Below are 22,684 nucleotides of genomic sequence, written 5' to 3'. Positions count from 1 at the left end.
CTTCGTATTGCTCAAGCATCATTGCTTCTACAAAGCATGCATTGTGAATTAAGTAATAACTTAAAATGCTAAAGTTAGACTACTTTTTTTGAGCGCTTTAGGAAAACACACTTCTGGATCTGGTAGTCTTGCTTTCTAATATCAAGCCATAGATCTGTACCCTTGCAAGGTGCTGAGCACTCTCACTTCCCTGTGTACATCCAGGGAAAGGGAAAACTCCCAGCACTGGGACCCCCCCCGCCAAAACTGCAAGCCCAGTGTCAACTCCAGATTCACCTTTATACCTGAGCAAGACACAGACCATAAAAATTCTGCATCTGTTGACCATTCAATCTTTTGTTCTGTGACTGACATCATGTAGTACCGGATATTACAAAGGAAAAAAGAACAAAACCTCTACTGTGCAGCTGTATGATACCTTACTGGACATTTCTTCCCTATTGGCCAGCTAAGTATAAGATTAGTCTGTACCCTGAGGCCTGAGGATTTAGATCACGTCCACTCTTTTTTCTTCTTTTTCTTTCTAATGTGTATCTGTTTTCAATCTCTAGTGTAATAATTCAGTAATGCATTCATTTGAATCCTGTGAAACTATTTACAGTACTTCTGTTGTATTTCTTTGGAGAGAAGAAAACTCAAAGCACCACCAATCAGAAAGTCAAGTCATCAGTCCACGGTCCCACTGCACCCATGGAAATAAGGGACAAATTCTCTGCTGTTGTACACTGGCCCATGAGGAGGCTGATAACAAAAGGGGAGGAGGGAATGATTGGGAAATAATGACATACTTTACCAGTTTGTGTCTCCTGAGGAACTGGTCCACTGTTTTAACACAGTAAATTGTTGCTCTACCTTCACACCGTCACATCAAGGGTCTGATATACACTGGAAAAGATAGAAGAAAATATCTGTGGTCTCTAAAACCAGAGGAGATGTACAGACATAGATATATAGATATAGATATAGATACAGATATGGATGACATATAGATATACATGCACATATACTTTTTTAATTTAATGTTTCTGCTGAGTCAAGCAAAGGAGGCTGAACTTGGTTCATACTAATCCATGTCCCACAACTTTGAGGGGGGGAGCAGAGGACTTTAATTTTATTTCTGAGTTGTGTTGCCCACTACTGCAAAGGGAAAAAAAATCTGAAACTAATTTACTGATCCACAAAGCCTCCCTCCTCCTCCTCCTCCTCCTCCCCCTAACTGAAAGTGTGCTAAAGTAAGGGCTGGTAGAACAAGGAAGAAAGATATGACTGAGTATGACTGGTGTCTTTGACCTGGTTAAAACTAATGCTCTGATGTATCCTGTATGCTGCATACTTTACACCCATTAAAATCCAGATTAACTCTGGGGAAATCAATGTCACTTTAGGGTGACTGAAACAGAATTTGTTTTCTAATAAAACTTGTGCCAAGTAATATTGGTACTAAATATGGTGTAAGCTCATTCCTTTTAAAAGCTAGTGCCTCCTATGAACATTTTTCAGAATAAAAATGTTTTATCTTTTCCTTAAAAATTGCTGTATTTGAAAGAATTATTTTTTTCCTAGCACCTGCTTAATCTTTTGTTCCATAGATCATTTCTCATTACCCAGGTGTCCTCTTATGGGCCCACAGAAAGATTGGGCCTAGTTTAAGTGTGAAATAATCCTGTTGCTTCTATCTGAGAATGAATGAGCCCAGGATTAGATCAGATAAAACACACTTGAGATAAAGTGCACAAGGTGGATTATATGGGAAAAGAGGATTTAGTGAAGAACATATCCACAACTTTTTGTTAACACAGAGAATGGTAGCTTTTGTAAGCAACATTTATGGAAACTCAACTGGAGGTTTAAAAGCTATGTCTTTTGTTGTACATTTCTCTGCATACATTTGCTTTGTAGTTGGTAGCTTTAACTTTGGAAGCCATGCTGGGCCTTGACTCATGCTCATTTTGTTTAATGAAAAGCTAAGGATGTACTTTTACTCATAGATTCTTGTTTTGTTTTCTTTGAAGTTTATTAAGCTATCCAGTAAGATGGGAGGTTCATTAGGTTGTTATTATCATGGCCACAAATTAAGCATCTGTTCCCTGGGGAGTTATAAGCTTCAAGTGGATGTCAGAGCAATACTTATTACAATATTTACTTAATTACCAAGTTACTGCTTCTTGTCATATAAAATACAAACATGGACTCCTCTGTCCATGTTAGACACATAGTCTCCACCTGCTGAATGTTTAAGATCTGCTCATTCCATATATACGCTGTTTTAAAATATGCACCATTTTTTTTGTTACACAATCATTTAAAAAGGTAAACCAAGAGCAATTAAGCACAATAGTGAATTTAAAATATCATCAAGTATATCAAAAAATTGTATGCTTTCTGACATTACCATCGACTTTGGTTTCACATCTCAGGACATTGGTAGCTTCCAGTACCAACAAATTCATCAAAAAATTAGCTAATCACTATTTGCCAAAGCACCTCAAAACTCAGCCGTAGAGATATTTTGTCAAGTAGCTGGTCGGAGATCAGTGGAGTTAAGAGCTCTCCTCCGTAATAAAATCAGGCTTTTCAAGGCTGGAGCACGTATCTTTTATGAAAACTCAGGGAATTTCACATAAGAGGCAAATGTGCCATCACAAATGTCTGAAAGTCACTCTTCATCATCATTTTGTTGGTTTTTTTCCTCCTCTTCAGTGCTTTAATTATCTAATGTTGTAAATTACAGAATTACCAGATATTTCCCTGTTTAGTCTTCTGAAAATGTCAAGCCATATAAAACTGAAAATGTTATTCCCTCTTCTCAGACATGACTTGTGTGAACAGCTACGACTCTTGGGAGGATGTCAACCCCACAGAACAATGTCTCTATTTTTGGAAAATTCATGTCCATTTTTACTTCAGATGTTGCATTTGGACTTTACAGGTTATTATTTGTCAAACTCATCATTGGCATGCTATCTACCATATAACTAACACCTCACTGCAAAACCTTCCTCCTTTTTGTATCTTCTAGACGTAACTCTCACTCTACTAGTAACACACTGTTTGACATGGTCCATTCTAGCAGCCCTTTTCCCTGTAAAGAAATCCTGTAATTATTTAACTTTGACAAATTTTTCCCTGGAGATGCCTGTGTCTTTCCCAACTATAGAAGGAATGCAGGCTTCTAAATCCAGGTCCCTTGAACCACAGGATGTGAATAGCTTCCATCATTTCTGTAAATTGCAGTTCATATAAGCACACTATTTTAAAATCTAGGTTTATGCAACTGCAACTTTAAAGAAACAATGGTTTCATCCTAGTCTTGAGCCTTTTCTGATTCTCCCATCAGAATGAAAGGCCAGTTTAATGAAGTAGTCACCTACCAATAAACATGACTTTTTAAATAAAAAGTATTACTGGCTTATTTTTAAATTGTCAACATGAAACATTTTAGCCTAATAAAAAAGGCATTTTCCAGCTTAATTGCGTCAAGAAAACTCTCAATTGTTTTGCTAGGTCCATATAAACCATTTTCAAGTAAAATACTGAGATTTTGAGCTCCATAATAAAAGAAAGGTGAAAAACTTGTAGTGCCTCTCTTTTGCATCATAGAAATAAGTCTGTTCCTAGGAAACTATATATACTAAATAAAAAATCTAACACTAAAGTGCTTGCTGTGCCTTCTTGATAAGTTTATATTAATTAGCAAATAATTTTGAGAACTTTTCCTAGAAAAAAGTAAAAAGTAATATCAACGTCTGAAAATATGATGACATCAATATTTTGGTGACCACTGAATCCCAACTATTACAGGTCAGTGTAAAATTCAAGCCATCATCCAGAAAACCACCAACATCCCAGCCTTTAATTTCTTAATCTTGCTTGTGTTTTCTTTTAACCTGAGCTTTTTAAAAACTCATGCTCTTTGCAAAGATGCACTTAATCTGTTTGCCTGTCAGTTCTGCAAAACAAAGATTACAAAACAATTACAAAATTACCTTACAAAGCATTACAAAATTTGTTAATAATTTCATTCTTTTTTGCAAAGATGAAATAATATGAAAAGTTTAAATAAACTGATTAGTTTCCATCTTGTCATCTAACAATAATTAAAATGAGAAAAAACAATGATGTCAGTCATCATTTCAGCCATCAGGGACTCCATTATAATTTTGCATAGGGCCAGACATCAATGAAGTTATTTACAGTTATATAAATGTCATAAGAATATGGCTTTTACTCTGAAGTGTCTGGGGTTTCTCAAATGTACTCAAATACTGGGAAATAAAACAACATTTTATATAATCTAGTAACAATTATAGTAAAATAATAATGAAAATATTCTCTAGTGCATTTTATTCTTCTACATTTCCTTAAAAATAGGTTTGTGGTTAAAAATAATCCTCTGTAATTATATCTGCAGAGCTGTTTAAGCTTTTTTATCACTGCTAATGAAAATATGGTCATGCCTTCTATGAAAAGTATATTTCTCAATATGATGTGCTGTAAACAACATGTCCTTAGGCTGTTTTTGACCTTTAACCAATGGGAAAGGTCTGTCTAGTTGATCTCATCTAACTACACAGCAGGTACAAGGAATTAAACCAATTTAGGTTGAGCCCTGGTACAATATCAAGTATCAGACAATGTTTTCCGAAAGGAAATACTTAACAAGTTTGTAATCCACTATTATATTTATCTAGTGAAAGAGGTAAAAGAAAAAAAAGATCTGAGCTGTGTTCTACAAAGTGGAATCCCAAGTAAAAATCTATGATATCACATTGTTTGTAAAAGTTGGCAAGGAAGGCTGTTATGAGCAAATTAAAAGTAAACAATCTACTCTGGACCTACACTGTGTCAGACTGCTTATAAAGTCACACAAGAAAAGTAAAACATTAAATAGCTGGCTCCAGCAGCCTTAAGATATTTGCCTGACTTTCAAACCAAACTGTTTTTCACTGGGAGAGTACAGAACATAACAAGAGCTTAATAATAAAGAATTTTAAAAAAAAAGAAGTGTTTTTTTACACTAATTAGTTCCTTAACAACACAAGCATAATCTAAGGGGACAACTTTGCTTTTGATAACAATACAGGCCCCAAACTCACATTTCTGGCTCTATGTCCTTGCTGAGAAGGAGCCTGACGCCTCTCCAGGACGCTGCATGAAGAGCTGAGCTGCTTCATCGAGGGACCAGACACATGGGATACACATTGCTTCCTTAGCAAGCAGGAAAACCAACAAAATGATTCAGGAGGATATGGTGTCATCACGTGAGCGATGGGTGTTCCAGAGATTTTGTGAGAGTAAGTCAGTTATTTGCCCTAAATCCCTGCAAAGCCTATCCTGCTAGAAATTGTCAGGCACAAGGGGACAGTTCAGAGGGGATGTGATCCAGAGGGGCCTTTAACTTCCAGTGACCAAATTTAATCTACATATATATTCAACTGCTATTTATTAAAAAGATACAAGGCCAAATTCTCTAAAATGTGCAATTCAGGATGCAGTTTGGACCTCCAAGATGAAAGTTTGCAGACACCTTAGATCCTCTGCCTGGTGCGATGTGGGATAACCCCTGACCCCCATACATACCCAGGTCTCGCCAAGCAGAGGCAAGAAGATGCTGGTGTTGCATTTTGGGTGGTTACCTTTGGATGTACGTCTGGAATGGGGTGTGGACTGCAGTAGTACTGCTTTTGTTACAACGATGTTCAAATGACCAAAAATGAAACAGAACTTGAATTTTGCACAGTTTTGGACAATTTTTGCTCATGAAAAAACAACTCCTGAAAATTTTCCCTGCTGTCTCTGACCATTTCCTGCTTCTGAGATTTTTCTTGGATAAAAATGGCCTTAGGCAGCCTAAACATTTGTTTGAAACTTTTTTTTTAAGGAGGTGCCTAATAGTGTCATTATTTATTGGTGTATATCTTTAGAGATTATTCAAATGTTTAAAACTGGAAATGGAGCATAATGCAAGCTACTATAGAGCAGATGCTAAGCTTGAAGTGCTCTTAGGAATACATATACCACATTTTAATTTCAACTCCTATTATTATACTAACTAGTCACAAAATGGCTTCCTATTTATGCAATATGTTATCTGTAATGTCACTTAAATTGAATAGATGAGTGCCTTCTAATAATGTATGTTTACTTCATGAACTTGTGGGCAATTACATTGTAATTATGTCTTTTGTAGGTCCTTTTTTGCTGACACATAGTGCACCAGTGCATTTTAAGTATAATTGCAGTTCTCCCTACCATTTAGGAAAGCTGAACATTGTTAAAGGTTTGTAAATTACCTACACTTAGACCATAGGCAACTAGGCAAATTAAATGGCAGTGTCAGTAATATTACAATGTAAATTGGTGCCAAATGTAATACAAGGTAGAAGCATTTTTACAGAAGAATAATTTTTATGTAGCACCTCAAAAAATGCAACAGAAAACACAGTTACTCCCCAACTTGCAAAAGTGCATATTTCTGATACCTGAAAAAACACATACAGTTCACATAGCTATCAACTATCCAAAGAAGCTAATATATTTACACACACATATTTTGTACAACCGGCCTACACAGTCATCTTATAGAAGGGAAAGGTATGCCCAAATGCCAGTATATCAGACTGCCATCCTTCCTGCTCCTCAGGAATAGTGGTTCACCAGAGAAGCAAGCAAATATATTCCCAGCAGCCTGTAATGCCTCGCAGGGAGGTGGGATGGGAGGGAGACAATCCTTGCAGTGAAAACTGAATCTTGCCTGCTCCCTTCTCACGAGACCTTGTACTCACCAGCATGAAGGAAGGAAGCAACCAACCTTGTTGATCATGCTTATTCCTCCTTCTTTCCTTAGGATAGAGGTATAGCACTGTGGGGACTTGCAGGAGCATGGGGCAGGAGGGTAACTGTGTGGCATCATCATGACTTTAGCTTCTCAACAAATCCATGGAGTAGATCCCCAGGTAAACTCAAGTTTGGGGCCCCAGTGATATTTGACCATGATCCTTGCAGCTGGAGGAACCTTTTAAATCTAGTGAGGAGAGAGGAATCCTTTATCCCTATCCTTACTCCTGTGAGCAGTGAGCTGAATCACCCCAGGTGACTTGAAGAGCACAGGCAGAAAGAAAACCATCTCTTGTCAGCATGAGGCTATATCTTCTACAGCTGGGACCCTGGGACTGTTTGTGGCATGGAATTCTAAAATAAGGTTAATACATTTTCAGCCTTATTCTTTAAACTTATTCTCTGTATGCTGTATCATTATTCACCTCAACATCTGGATCTTAAGATAGTATTTCACTTTCATTTTTTATCCACTTTGAGGGTAAACCAGAAGTTTCAAAGCAGAGAATACTTTTATTTGCCCAACTTTTGCAATGAGTCATGAAGCACAGTTACAAAGATACAACTTTTTTACTACAGACTTGGTGTATTGTTATTGTTTTCAAGAACAGAAACTCGGAGAGTTGGTGGTGTTTTTGCTATAGGAACTTGAACTATCATATGCATGGACATGTCACTGCAGAATTTTTTTAAAGTAGATTTATGTCGCCCTATGGGGCTTAAGGGGATAGTGATTATTATACACTGAGAAATGTGCATTTAGCTTACAAAACCAATGTCCCACAGAGGTGACCACTCTAGAAAGACCAGCAACATCACTTAAGTAAATTAATTTTGAAGTACTGTCCTGTCACTTCATGCCTCTAGGCCAATCACTCACTGGTGGAGACATCCTAGTTTTGGATTAAACCAGCTCAACCATGCAAACTGTAGCCACTGCATGGGAATGAGCATCTGGGATTGACAGCTCACAGATCTTGGCAATAGAGGCTACAAGTCCAATGACATAATTTTTATTTAGAGCAAAATCCTAGTGGCATTTTTGTAGAATTCAATCTTCAGTAGATATTTATCAGAATAAACCCAGGAGGATGGATGCTGATCTCACTTGCCTTCCTTGCAACTTGGAAGTAACAATGGAATTGTACTGGTGCAAATCAGAATCATATCATATGGCTGAATGCAAAAATTGGTATGATAAAATGGAAACAATCACATTGCCAGGCCCAGCAAGCATGTGCATAGTAAGCTGTCTCTCATTTTGTCCATTCAGAGCTGCCAGGGATTTTGAATTCCTCTTTCTATTGGTGTTTCTAACTATAAGTGAGACGTGCAAAATATACAGTATGAAACAAAACCACTGAGTGGCTGGTAGCCATTTCCCCATGATTAGCTTGGTCAGAAAGAAAGAGGCTTGGAGAGCAATGGCACAACACGAACACGAAGATTTTAATTGTGCCTGGCCTTACAAGGGACAGCATGGAAAAGGCACAACACCCAGTCACCTTAAGCTACTGTGCATCTCTTCTTTTTGATTTTCTAAATGCATGATAATCAGCAGGACATACTGCTTAAATTAAAGGCTTCTTACTACAGCCTTACTAGCGGTTTTCTGTGTGACAAGCTGAGATGGCTCAGCCAGCCCCAGCACCATCTCTAGTAACTTTTATTTGGCTGGAATATACCTACTCATGCTATAATTTAAAGAAGTCTGTTGTAGGTTGAAGTCTGATGATTTGCACAAGCACGATAATAATCTCATGCTCACAGGCCTCCCTGTACCTCTTCTACATCACTTTTGTTTTCACCTTTTTACACAAAACACAAAAAGGTTTTCAGTAAACTTCAGTGCTAAGTGCTATTCCATTTAAATGGACATAAATTATTCAACTACTGCAATTATTGCAAAAATGTAACTTTTAATTTGGGGAGGAAAAAACCCCCTTAATTGCTAACATTCAGTAACTATTCTTCCATACTCACAATGGACTTAGAAGAGAACAGCAAAGAAGTGAGGAATCCTGTTGCCAAACACAGGCCCTAAATTACCAGCTTGTCTATGGAGCTTTCTACTTTAATGCACTTAGGGGGAATAGCTCATCACTAATGATTTGGAAATACAGATCACATAGATCTTCAACTCAAAGTTGAACAGTAACCTGAGTTTTAAAAACCATGTTATGGCTCCTTCCTCTAATATATGTACAGATTTAAAAAAAATAATATTAATAACACCAAAATACCATGCCAAGCGCAATGGTTTCCCTACAAACTCTATCACCTGTTTATCTCTCACCCTCAGTACTAACACTAAATTGGGCCTCATGAATTATTCATGGGGGGCCCTTTAATGGGATCATTTTTCCTGGCTAGCACTGACACTAATGCTAAGAAAAATCTCTTGACATTAATCTTGGGTTGAAGAAAGCCCCAAATACCTAGTTTTCCTCTGAATGTTCCCTTTCCTCCTATTTAACACATTACAGAAGCCAGTCATTCTGCAGCTCTGTTATACGTGAGCGTGGGCATGGGAGGGTAGAAGGGAACATACGCGGTCAGGGAGGGAATTTGTAGCATTAGGATTTTCACATTGGGAACTCTGGGGTCTGGTCCAGATCACATTAAATTTAAACAGAAGTTTCCCATTGCCAGTCCTGGATAGCTGAATCAAGTCCCAAGCCCTCTTTTTTTTTTTGCACATATGCATGTTCTCTCTGAAGGAAATGGGAATATCTGCTTGAAAAAGACAAACAAGCTATGAATCTCTAACTGCGTTATTTTAGTTAAACTGTCTAGAGTTGATTAAAGCCCTTTTTTTCCCATTAGTTTATAGCTGTTCTGATGATGAAGTGATTCAGGGTGTTTTCCAGGGCTGATTACAGGAGTAATGGGCTCTGGTCTTGCAATTGCAAATATGACCATCGATAGAAGAAAAAGAAGCCAAAAGTAGGTTTTGGCATGTCCTAAAGACAGAGTTGTTTTTAATTTATGCACAAAGAAGACTCCTGCAAAATATTATCCAAACTACAATCCCTCCCCTAAAGAAAAATCTCTTTAAGATGTCCTGATATAAAAAAGAAGCTAGCTATTTTAGAGAACTGTGAATTACAGTCTAAAACATAGCTTGTTAGTTAGTGCTGTATGATAGGGATCCCCTCCCGCAACATACACACTCTTTTGGTCACAGTGATAAAACTACTGGCTTTCCTCATTTTTCTAAAATAAAATACCTAAAAAGCAATACATTTATTTTTTCAGTTGTAGCTTTTTGACATCTATAATGGTTTTATGTCTAAATCTGACAACATTTGTAACAAACTGAAGTGACTGTTACTGCTGGAATGTGTCCTGGAGGCTTTTTCTGTCGGAGGAGATGACAGTAAGTTTTCCCATGCAGATTAAGCTGGTGTTTACAGATTTGCCCTGGGTGTGCATTTTTATCCAGCTGTGATCAAGTAACACTGCCTGATGAGTGCCAGACAGATCTCCTGATACGAAGGGCTTACATGCCCATCACTTCTGCACAGAACATGGTTCTAATCTGGACGCCATGGCAAAGATCAGTTATTATTTGCTTCTTATTTTCCCTTCATTTTTATACTAAGGCAGAGTACTCACATGAGAATGCAAACAGCTTAATCATTTAAAAATCTCCTTGCCATTTTACAGAAAATAGCACTATGTGGATTTAAAAATATTTTTGTTCAGCCTTTCAGTTCCCTACACTAAGCCCTAATGGAGGATTTTAAAACAATAAGCAGTAGGGTGGGTGGTTTCACAATTTAGAATTTAAGATTCCTTTCACTCTTTCTTTTATTTTGCTTGCTGAATATCTTTACCTTGCACGCTGTAATAATCTCTGATATGGCAAAATATAGCCTCAGTAACATATAACCTTTTTTCCATCACTGAAAATGTGAGGTCAAGAGGTTATTTGCCTTTGCAGGACCTGAAGCTATACACCTTATAGAGATACTTTGAAAGTAGCAGTGGTTGCATATTGCTTTCTCAGAACTCCTGGCTGTTCAAGCTGGGAGAGAAGTTCTGTTTCCTAATGTCCTGGTTTCAGCTGGGATAGAGTTAATTTTCTTCCTAGTAGCTGGTACATTGTTATGTTTTGGATTTAGTATGAGAATTATGTTGATAACACACTGATGTTTTCAGTTGTTTCTAAGTAGTGTTTATACTAAGTGAAGGATTTTTCAGCTTCTCATGCCCAGCCAGCAAGAAGGCTGGAGGGGCACAAGAAGTTGGGAGGGGACACAGCCAGGGCAGCTGACCCAAAGTGGCCAAAGGGAGAGTCCATATCACGGGACATCATGCCCAGTATATAAACTGGGGGGAGCTGGCCGGGAGGGGCGGATTTCTGCTCGGGAACTGACTGGGCATTGGTTGGTGAGTGGTGAGCAATTGCATTGTGCATCACTTGTTTTGTATACTCTAATTATTCTATTATTATCATTGTATTATTATTATTATTACTGTATCATTATTATTGTTGTTGTATTATTATTAATCATTCTTTTCTGTCCTATTAAACTGTCTTTATGTTTTACTTTTTCTTTCGATTCTCTCCCCCATTCCAGTGGGTGGGTGGGGAATGAGCAAGTAGTTGCCGTCTGGCGTTAAACCATGACACCTAATATCTGATTTCCTGTCTGGAACCTCTAATTCATGAAAGGATAAGAGAAAAACCCATGCCATCCTTTGAATTTGAACTTAAAACATATTTCTAAATATTAGCAATATTAGCATTGCCTAAAGTACTAGAGACTTATTTCACATCCGCTGCGTGGTTTGAAGCTGTTATTTTGGCAGATCCATGTGTTTTTAGCGACACTTGTAGAAGGAGTGCTTAAACTAGTGGGTCAGATTCTGCTGGTTTATCAGCATTTCTACTGCTTTCAAAGACCAATTGATCCACATTTATATTAGTGTATGTGAAAACACTTGCCATTCAGTTGCCTGTTTGCTTCAAAGTGCCACACAATTTGTAGACCTTTCCTGCTCTAGTTCTAATTCCTGTACTGTCAAGTATTAAGAAACTGATCCTCCACCCCATCCAATGGCCGGCTCTGTATCATCTAATTATACTTACAAATTGCAAGGCAGCCTTTTCCAGAAGGCAGCAGTGAGGAGGTACGTACTAAAAAAAAATTTAAAAAATCAATTGTTTCTACCAAGACCTGGTTTAGATAATTTTTATGTTGGCTGTATAACTTGTATTTGTGCTGATGGCATTGAAGCTACAGAAAACACAGTGGAAAAACTGATTCCAGAATCTGGTGCATAAGATCAGTATTGTCTGTGGAGTGTTTTTATTCTTTTCTGACTGTATTCATCAAAGTGTGAACTGGTGAGGTACTGGTGAGCTCAGGGGAACAGTGAGTTATAGAAAATCTTTCACCTCGGGGTCAGAGTTTCAAACCTGGACAGGTTCTTGGTGACTGAAAGTCATTACCATGTGATGGTTGTCTGGTGACTTACCTGGAACATGTTGGTGGGCTTATCCAGATTCAGTGGGCAGATGTCCACATCACAAAAGACACTACTAGCGTTTGTTCTCTTCTTGGCAGCTGTAGCAGAGAAACCAAGGAATAAATGGACATGCCCCCCCCCCCCCCCCCGACCATTACTTTCATTCAACTGGCAGGCTATTACAGAGGAACCTGCACTTGGAAACTGCAAGAATAGAGAATACACAACAATTTTACTCACCGCTGTGTTCATAAATTACAATATAAGCAGTAGGCCATGCCAGTTGCAAGTTGCTCTTCGGAAGGCACAGTTTGAAGCCAAACCATCCCGGGGGGGTGAGAAGAGGCTTGCAGCCTCCCAAGTACCTTCCCTGTACAGAAGAAAAGCGCTACTAGTCCTTCTGCAAATGCAAACAGTCAGCTCTGAAGGCCACTGGCTAAGGATGAAGTCCATGGCTCTTCTCCCTTCGCTAACCACCCCCAGGGTCCCTCCTCTGCTCCGAAGGGTGCAGAACAAGCACAGCACAAGGGTGGGGGAGGTTCCCTACCGTGCATCTGCACCCATGCCATAGGATGGGGTAACAGGTACAGCCCCAGTAACCCGTTGGGGCCTTTCTCCATCACCAGCTAAAGCTGAGCCTACCTTATAAATGTTATCTGTATAGTGTGAATGCATTATATATGTTCATACACATATGTTTATATGTACATATATGGAATCTCATTGGCTGACAATAATTTGTCTATTCCATAAAACTTGAAACTAAGTTATTTTATTTTTAAAGGAGCTTATTAATTTTAATATGTCATCCAAGAATTAGCTCATGGAAAGCCTATCAATTTTTTTGTGCTCAGTTTTAACTTGCCAAGTTCATAATAATCATTAAACCTATAAGGAGATAAAAAATAATAATTTAATTCTAACCAGATTTTGAAAAACACGAATTAAGTTGCTCTTTCATTACTGTTAAAAAATACAGAAAGTTGGAAGACTGCTTTCCTGGGAATTGTTTTTCTGGGTGTACTGAAAATTCAGTATCTTGTGATCAAAAGATTGTAAGTAATTCTTTAAATAGACAATAACCCTTACAGGCCAGATTTCAAATGAACTATGGCTAGTTACCTAAATACATTAAAAGCTGGCTTTAAATCACATCAGTATCAAATTTTGTTCTACGTGAGGGCAATGAAGTCTAGAAAGCTGCTCAAGCAGCCTTACATTCATTATAGAACTTGTTTTCTGCTACAACTGTACCCATTTGGATCCCAATTCATGTTAAAATGTAGGTGAATATTTTTCAGCCATTTTTTCAGTTATGTAACACGTGGAACTCAATTAATAACAGATTTAGCTCTAAAAAATAGTTATATAGTTATATATTGCTATCTGATTTACCACAAAATCCACCTATTGGAGCTAATCAGATGTACCATTCAGCTAAGGATCTGGTCCAGAATCATTATTTTTTTAAAAGTGGCAGGAGCAGCACAGAACATATATTTAATTCATTTATTTCTTCATCCGTCTCAACGAACATTAGATTTTATCCTTTTGTGCACAAAAATAAATCTCCACAGAGATTTTTATAGCACTTACTGATTTAGAAGGATTTGCTGCACTATTTAATTTTGATTTGCCAGGGAAATGTGGTTTTTAGCAGTCACCTGTCTATTATTCATTTAGCTAGGCGCTTGTATGAGCTTTGCACTTTTAAAAATCCCTTTCAGGAGACACAATTTTCACCTGCATATACACTAGTTGACAGCTCCCTGTTCTTCTTCAGTGTACTGACAAGTAAACCAAGAATCCCTGTACTCATTTCATTATAAACATTTTATAAGCATCCTGTAAAGATTACTTCTGAACACAACGGACGGGGCTAGATATGAACTGCTTTTCCCTGTGATGAAAGGCCAGTGTCTGATCAAATGAGCCATCCAGGTCCTAAAATGGCTTTAAAAAAAATAGTTTTAATCTCTTCATTGTCTGACTTCACGGCATGGTAGTGCTGCCCTTAAATAAAACTTACATAAAAATGGTTAGTACAGCTGGTCAGAAAATGTGCTTGAAGTTTAGAATCACATATCATTGTTTATACAGATGACTATTTGGGATAGACTTCAATAGAATCTGACTTTACTAGCAAAGGAGAAGGCTTTGGCAATAGCATAGGGTGATCAGCAACAGCAACTCATATTTTCCAACTGAGATCAATGTGGACTTTAATCCATTAATGCAGACCTAAATATCACCAGACAGATATGAATAGATGACAGTGAAAATGTGAGGAAGAAAAGTCTGGAGTAGTCAGATTTAAGAGAGTTGTTTCATATTCCAATTCATTTTAGTACTCTACAGGAAAGCAGCCTGTTTCTAGATTTTCAATTAGCATACCCTAGATATGAACTGAAAACACTTCTTTTCTGCTAACACAGATGCTTTTTTGTTCACCCATTTTGAGCCTGCGTTCACAGAATTGGATTTTTACAAAATCCTTGGAAGCATGTTAGCAATACATCTTTTTGAAATGTCAAGGAAAGGGTTTGTTTGGAATGGAAAGTTGCCGACAATCACGCCAAGTCATTCAGATGCCAGTTTAGATAATTAAATACTAATGCCAGGCTGGGGGAAGAGGATAGGAAAATCCCCAAACAACAAAAAAACCCACCCAAACTGAAAAATCTCCCAGCTCTGCGCCTATTAAATTAAACTAAAAATAAAGATGACGGCAGTATCTGCAAGCAATTTGGGTGGTCAAAAAACAATGGTGCCCTCTGGTTTGAAAACAGTGTTTAGTGTTTGTGCTGTTCTTACTTGTCACAGTAAATTTGGACAGGGTTCCTACTTCCTGAATTGACTGAAGCTTTTCATTCTTTAAATTTCTAATGTGTTATGTCATATCTTATTGTATTTCATGGTGTCACATTGCATTATTTTGCATCATTGTCTCTGAAGTTGATGAAACACAACACAACAGCAAATGACAAAATGGTGCAAGTTGGTGGTTACACAGACCAAGTGTTGTAATTCAGTATTTGTCAGATGCAGTAGTCATTGCAAATAATCTCAAACTTTTAATAGTTGTAACTCCTCAATCCGATAGGGAGAAACCTGTTCAATTTACTGGTCTATCATAAAGGAAGGACCCTCTCCTGTGAAACACAGGGTTGCCATTATTTACTCAGTATCAGAGTATGCTGCGACTGCTTTTCAACCTCCGCATTGCTAATTTATAATGATTAGAATGAGATTTGAGACATACTAGGGTAGAGAATTTCTCAGAATGCAATAATGAGAGTATCCATTTGAGACAGCATTAAAGGCACAATATGACTGCTTTGATTTTACACCACAAATACAGTACATATCCTTGGGACTATTTCCATTCATTATGATTAGGCCATGTCACTCAACAGAGAGAGAACTGAGGGCTCCCCCCCACCCTCCCCCACCCCCCACCCCCCAATTACTCTTGTTGATAGCAATGCCATAAACCTGAGGAATTATAACCTAACAATTGTGGTCCGGTTAAGAAAAGAGAATATTTATGTTCTGAGAAATTAACCAACTTATTGTTATAAAATACTAGAGCCTGTCATTCTTTCAGAAAAAAATTCCTATCACTATTGCAAGTGTAATTCTTGTCTGAGAAGGAACTGCATGAACGTAAGAACTTAATAACAGTTGTATTGTGTCATCCTGAAAATTGTTTGGTCTATATATTGAGAAAACTTTACATTTGGAAAATACTCGAGGAACTTCCAGAAATATGTACAAATATACAGAATGGAAACAAAAAGACAAAAATCAGGTACTGTCTTACAGTGAAGTTCTTATTTCTGAATGTCTTTTTTTGAGTGGATGTGACTCAAAGTGTTTATTTTCTGAGCTACTTTATTCTGATTTTAGATTTTTTGCTACAGTACAACAAATTTGTTTTAAAGAAACAGTAGTTTGATTTCTGTTTCATTCCATTGTTCTGGTCATTGCAAGACATTGGTTGTTGTTGCCGTTTGCCTCTCAGTAAAGAAGAGAATAGATAAACTAAAGATATCATGTAATATTTGTATTATATCAACGACGTTATGTTATAAAATATATCCACAAGTACAACTAAGAATGTGCCAGAAAATATAATAAGCCAAGCAAAGGACTGTGAAGCAAGGCTGCCTGAAAAATAGGGCACAGGGCTGACCAGGAGTCATCAAGTTCAAGTATGTGCCAGCACATGAATCACATCACATAAACCCAGTTAATAAATCTGTCTAGCTCTGTGTTTACTCCCACACTCCTGTACTTATGCCTCTGGTGTCTAGAAAGCTCTTCTCCATTACTTGTCCAAATGTATTCATAGCCAATTTATGTCCATTTGTTCTCATGTCAAAATTATCATGTGAATTCAAGAGCTTTTGTTTCTCCCTGGTGTTTACCTCATCGTATATTTATAGACAGCAATTGCTTCCCCTATCAACCCTTGCTTTCCTGGGCACAGCTTCTTTTCAGACAGGCCATCCTTTCCTGTGATCACCGTATGAGTCATTCTTTGTACCTGTTTAAAAAAATAATTCATTTGCACCCCAGATATACAGATTCAGAATTTCAGGTGGTGTCTAACAAGCACCTTGGTCAATGGCATGAATACTCTCCTTGCTTCATTAAAAATATTTTCCTCAATATATCTCTAAATTGCATTTTCCTTTTCCGTGGTCTAAGTGCACTGGTAGTTCATAGTAATTCTGTGACTGACTGTTACAACTAGGTGGTTTTTCTCTGTCATTTCCCACTGATGAGCCTACAGTTCATAGCAGATACTTTTCATTAGTCCCTAAGTGCATGACCTTGCAGCACATGACCTTAAGTTCCATCCCATTTCTATTACCCCAGTCTTCAAGGTCATTTAATTCTTCCTGTATAATATTCCAATCCTCCTCTGTATTCATGACATCTCCCAATTTTGTATCATCAGCAAATTAATTAGTACACTCCTACTTTTTCTGCCTAGGTCATTAAGGAAAATATTAAATAAAATTAATCCCCAGACCAATCCTAAAGGAACTCCACTAGTAACTTTCCTCCAGGGAGAGAGATAGAAATCCTTTCAACATAACTCACTCTTGTCTCCTGTTCAGTCACTTCTTTACTTATCTTACAGTCCTGATACTTGTCCTTATCTTTTCCAATTTAACTAATAATTCCCCGTGTAGTAATGTATCAAATGCTTTACTGAAGAGCAGAAAGGTTGAATCTACTGCATTTGCTTTATCTCAACAATCAAGTTGTCATTAAAATAAAGGGGGTGAGATAAGTTTATCTGCTTTTTTTTTAATAATAAATTCATGTTTCACTTAATCCCATTTTTGATATTTTTTTTATTCTCAAAGTCTTAATTTAGTTTTTGGGTGACACCTAGATTATCTTTAGTTTCTATTCTATCATCAGTGCACAGACATTCTCTTGGTTATTTTCCCCTCATATGACTGAGAAAACTTTTGTCATCTGTTTGATTTGGTTTGCAAGGTCTGACTCTGCTTGACTTTTGCCAATTCTGTGTATCACTATCCTTATGAAGTGCCAAGATGTACCTTTTTTTGCTAAACTGTCCTTGCCCCACCCCCATTCCTTGCCAGGCTTTTATTATTTCTCGTATCCTGTCTGAGGTTGTAATTTAATTGCTAAGGCATACAGTCCCACATGTTAATTCTCCTGGTCTGAGGCACATCACCTTGTAGGTCCAAGTAATTACTTAGTAAAGAAATAACTTGAGTGAGAAATAACTGGACTTTCCCATTAGTGCATTCATTTTCTTGTCTAGGCTGGGCAGAAAAGTTTTACACAAAAATAAAATAAAGGATATACTTTATCATATATGTCAGGGACTGCCCTGCCTATATAAGTGCATCCCTGGTGCTCCTTAGCACTTGTCCCAATACAGCCTCTTCTGCTCGCCTTGTGATACCAAACCATTCAGTTTTACCTGCTATAACCAATTCACAGTTCACCACAACGTTGCTGCGTGTTGCCTCCATATTGTGTCTGTCTTTGCTCCTAGCTTTTCACAGAGATTGAAAACCAGCAACCCAGCAAAGCACCAAGTGCCAAAACTGGCAAAGGGCTCATCGGCAGGCACTGTTGCTGCAGTTACGGTGGCAGCTCTCCCAGTGTGCACCCAAAGCTCTCTTTAGAGAGGGAGATCCAGCTTCATTGCTGTGGGGATCCAAGCACAATCACAAGACCATCAGTTATGCCTTTGACTCATCTTTTGCTTGCTCAGGAAATCTATTTTATACCCATATCTATCTATAGAAAAAAATGTCTGTGTATATACGTGCGTGAGTATGTATGTATATGTATATATACATATGGATGTATATACGTGTGTGTGTATATACACACATGTGCACAATTGCAAATTTAAAATACATTTACTGAGATTTATTAGTAAAGAGATCAGCAGATATTACAGCAGAAATGAAACATGATTGCCCTAGGAAATAGTCATATCAAATATTAGGAGACTACTTTATTCTGTTTGTTTGTTTATGGTTCACATTAGGATTTTGGCTGTAACCGTTACATTACCTTGAGTTGTAACAATTTCTAAGTTGAAAACTGTTCATGTGTGGCTAAACCAGAGCTGCAACTTTAAAGGTTGTCAGTTGGTGTCACTTGCCCTTGCACAGAGCAACACATTTACCTGAACAGGCAAAAGCTCAGAACAATCCCAGATGGCAGGAAACATCTAGCAGGCATGTATGTCAGAGAAAGATGACTTCTCATAAAGCCTTCCTAGAGGCATTTGATTTGACACAAACCCTGTAGAGCTCATTCAGTGAGCCAGATTGCAGAGATGCTTCCTCCAATGCATTCTGGAATATACCAGAATTGGGCATAACTGCTTTATGCAGGTATGAACAAGCTTTAGGTGCCCTTGCTTGGATGGAAAAGGCTGTGGAGGACCTATCAGAGGGGCAAGCACAACACTTCAGAGCAGCATGGAAGTGTTTTTGCATGGGGGTTTCTGGTGCCAACCAGAAATAGGAGTTATGGAATCAACCACTAGTAGCTCTGATCATTAAAATCCATGAAGATTTGACCTTTGGAATTGTTTCTCCTGTATTTCTGTTTCTCCCCATAGTGGTGTTATCCCTACACTCTTAAATCCTGCATGTTTGAATTCAGCATGTGCACCTATCACCCTCCAGAATTCCCCTTACACAGCTGCTGTCCTGAATGATTGTGTAAAGTTTCTTTAAGTGCTCAAAAGCTGTTCTCTTCCAGCAGTATCTCTAACTCAGTGATCATTTCAGGCTGTTTCTGCAGTCAGAGTTGTCAGTATAAGGTGCATTACGTATGTTCTATGATTCAAAGTTAATATAGCCAAATATGAGACAATGAATTGGGGGGGGGGGGGCAGCGTCCTGAAGGGTTCTTTTATTTCTTTTAGCATATTCTGATGTTTTAAAATTTATTCTTGGCTTTCAATGGTATATATGTGGAAGAACAGACCCCGCATATTTACTCCATGTTCTTATGCTATAGAGAAGCCAGTGCACTATAGGTCAATGGGAGGGATCTTATAATAAAAATGCAGAATCAGTCATGCTGGCTAGACCAAATTTTCCATAACTGTTTCTTGGATCCAGCATTGGTGATTGGCTAGAGAAAAGCAGAGACAGTGGCATGCATACAGTGATTTTTCCTTCAGTTTCTCCTCCTGCACTCTGGATATTACTGACTTATGAACTTACTAAGCTCAGTGTTGGCTCCAGGTCACCTTGTTTAATAACCACTGATGAACCAGAACTACATGATTCCTCTACCTTATTGCTTTTCAGCCCATCTATACTTTTAACCTCCGTAGTTTTCTGAAGAAGTGAAGTCCACAATCGGCAACATTTTCTCCATTTTAAACCAAAAAAGCTCATTTGCTGTGAAAGCCTTGCACCTCATACTGTAAGAAATAGTGAATGATGATTCCCTGTTCACGTTCTGATATAATTAATGGGTTTTCATAGTTTTCTGTCTTATCTCTCTTCTGACATGTCTTTTGCAAAATGAAGAGTCCTAATCTACTCAAACTCATATGAAAGCAGTTACATTCTTCCCATCTCCCTTGTAATCCTTTCCCAGTTCTCACAGACTGCACAAATCCTCTGTGCTTCCATCAGCAACCTCTCTTTGTGGTGAAAACAGTTATTTTATTCCTGCCCATTGTCTCCTATTTTTATTCAGTTATTAATCCAAGCTGTTTTCTCTTATTTCTTAAGAACTTAGTTTCTTAAAGATCTTTTAGGTTAGGGATCCTTTATAAGGCTTTTGGAAAACCCAGATATAGTATCTTGATCATATAATCTTATCCCACATTGTTAATTGAGCTTCTACAAAATTGTATTGTTCTCATAGAAACTGTTCTCATACTTAACTAACTTACCTGATATCAAAGTTAAATTTCAGCAATTTCCCTGTTGAATTCTATCTGGAGAAATACCAACTGATCCTTATAATTAGATCCTGTTGATTTTCCCCTATTTGTTCCAAAATCTCTTCTATTGACTCTTCAGTTCAAAATAGCATCTTATATTCATGTCCTGTAAGAATGAACCTGGAAGCGAAGAGTCTCCTGACAGCCTTAGTGCTAAATGCTGATTCCAAAGTTTAGTTTATCTTTCCTGCTGTGACCTGACATTACTTAAATGCTCCATTTATACTTTCAACATGGAACTCCAGGAACTCCCTTCAGGACTTTCAGAAGACTCTGTTGCACCTCTTGTATTGATTCTGAAGACGAACAGATAATAAACCAGGTTTAATGCACCTACCCAAAACCACGCTCAGGTCACAACCCTCCAGACAGATCTTTCTTCTTTACAAACCATTCCCAGCATTCACCTACTATTGGTACTAAATTTGATCCAAGAAAAATAAAATCAAAACAGATCAGTGGATAACAAGGTGTCATGGTTTAACCCCAGCCAGCAGCTAAGCACCACGCAGCTGCTCGCTCGCTCATCTCCCCCCCCAGTGGGATGGGGAGAAGAATCAAAAAAAGGAAGTAAAACTTGTGGGTTGAGATAAGAATGGTTTAATAACTAAAGTAAAATAAAATACAATAATAACAACAATAATTAAAAATATCATTAAAATAATAATTGTAATGAAAAGGAATGTAACAAAAAAAGAGAGAGGAATAAAATCCAAGAAAAGACAAGTGATGCACAATGCAATTGCTCACCACCCGCTGACCGATGCCCAAGCAGCGATCCATCCCTTCCAGCCAGCTCCCCCAGTTTATATACTGAGCATGATGTTCTATGGTATGGAATATCCCTTTGGCTGGTTTGGGTCAGCTGTCCTGGCTGTGCTCCCTCCCAGCTTCTGGTACACCTGATTGCTGGCAGAGCATGGGAAACTGGAAAATCCTTGACTTCAGATAAGCACTATTTACCAACAGCTAAAACATCAGTATGTTATCAACATCACTCTCAAACTAAATCCAAAACACACTGTACCAGCTACTAAGAAGAAAATTAACTCTATTCCAGCTGAAACCAGGACACAAGGGAACATTTTTTTATTGATAGAGAAGCCTACTCAGTCTTAATATAAGACAGAGGTAGATACTAATTTTCAGTATGTCACCAACCTTATTGTCTTTGATCTAACCCTCTGTAAAAGATCTTTTTTCTTACTCATGTAGCACTATCATTTTTGTATATGTTCAGTGCCAGTCATCTACTGCCTGTATCACAAATTAAAAACAAACCCGCAACTGTACACATTTCTGCTCCTCAGAAGGATGCAAAATGCCTATTAATTATATATCACCATGCGTATGCAACCGTAGACATAGAGTTAAAAAGGAGTTTCATGATAGACATACCATTTACTGAACTGAATGGATATTTAAATCCCAGTTGTCTGAAGAAGGGGGAATTGAGTGTCTAGTGTCTGTCTGTAATATCTCATTGAAATGAACAATACTGTGCACTTACAGAAGGTGAAAGAAAATTGCTTGGACAGGTAATATGAATTCCAGACATGTTAGCAATTGCTTTACTTTGCCATTTCTGGAGTGCCAAGTTTTCAAATCAGCATTATTCACCTCTAATTAATATCAATACCCTAACCCCAAATTTCTCTGTAATTGCTTTTTCATATATCTTTTCTATATGTTCTCACCCTAAGACAGTATGTAGGTTTGAGAGGCCTAAACCATTTATAGTTTAGCAAAGACCTTAAGCTGTGCTTTTCAAATTTTATTAACAACAAGTTCCAGTTCCATACTGATTTTCCTGCTGTGCATACAAAAATGCCATGAGCATTTTTGGTGGATATTAACAAATTTCAACAGTACAAAACCAATCCTACA

Source organism: Buteo buteo, chromosome 7, assembly GCF_964188355.1.
Source record: "Buteo buteo chromosome 7, bButBut1.hap1.1, whole genome shotgun sequence".
Taxonomy (NCBI): domain Eukaryota; kingdom Metazoa; phylum Chordata; class Aves; order Accipitriformes; family Accipitridae; genus Buteo; species Buteo buteo.
This window is presented reverse-complemented; position numbering follows the sequence as displayed.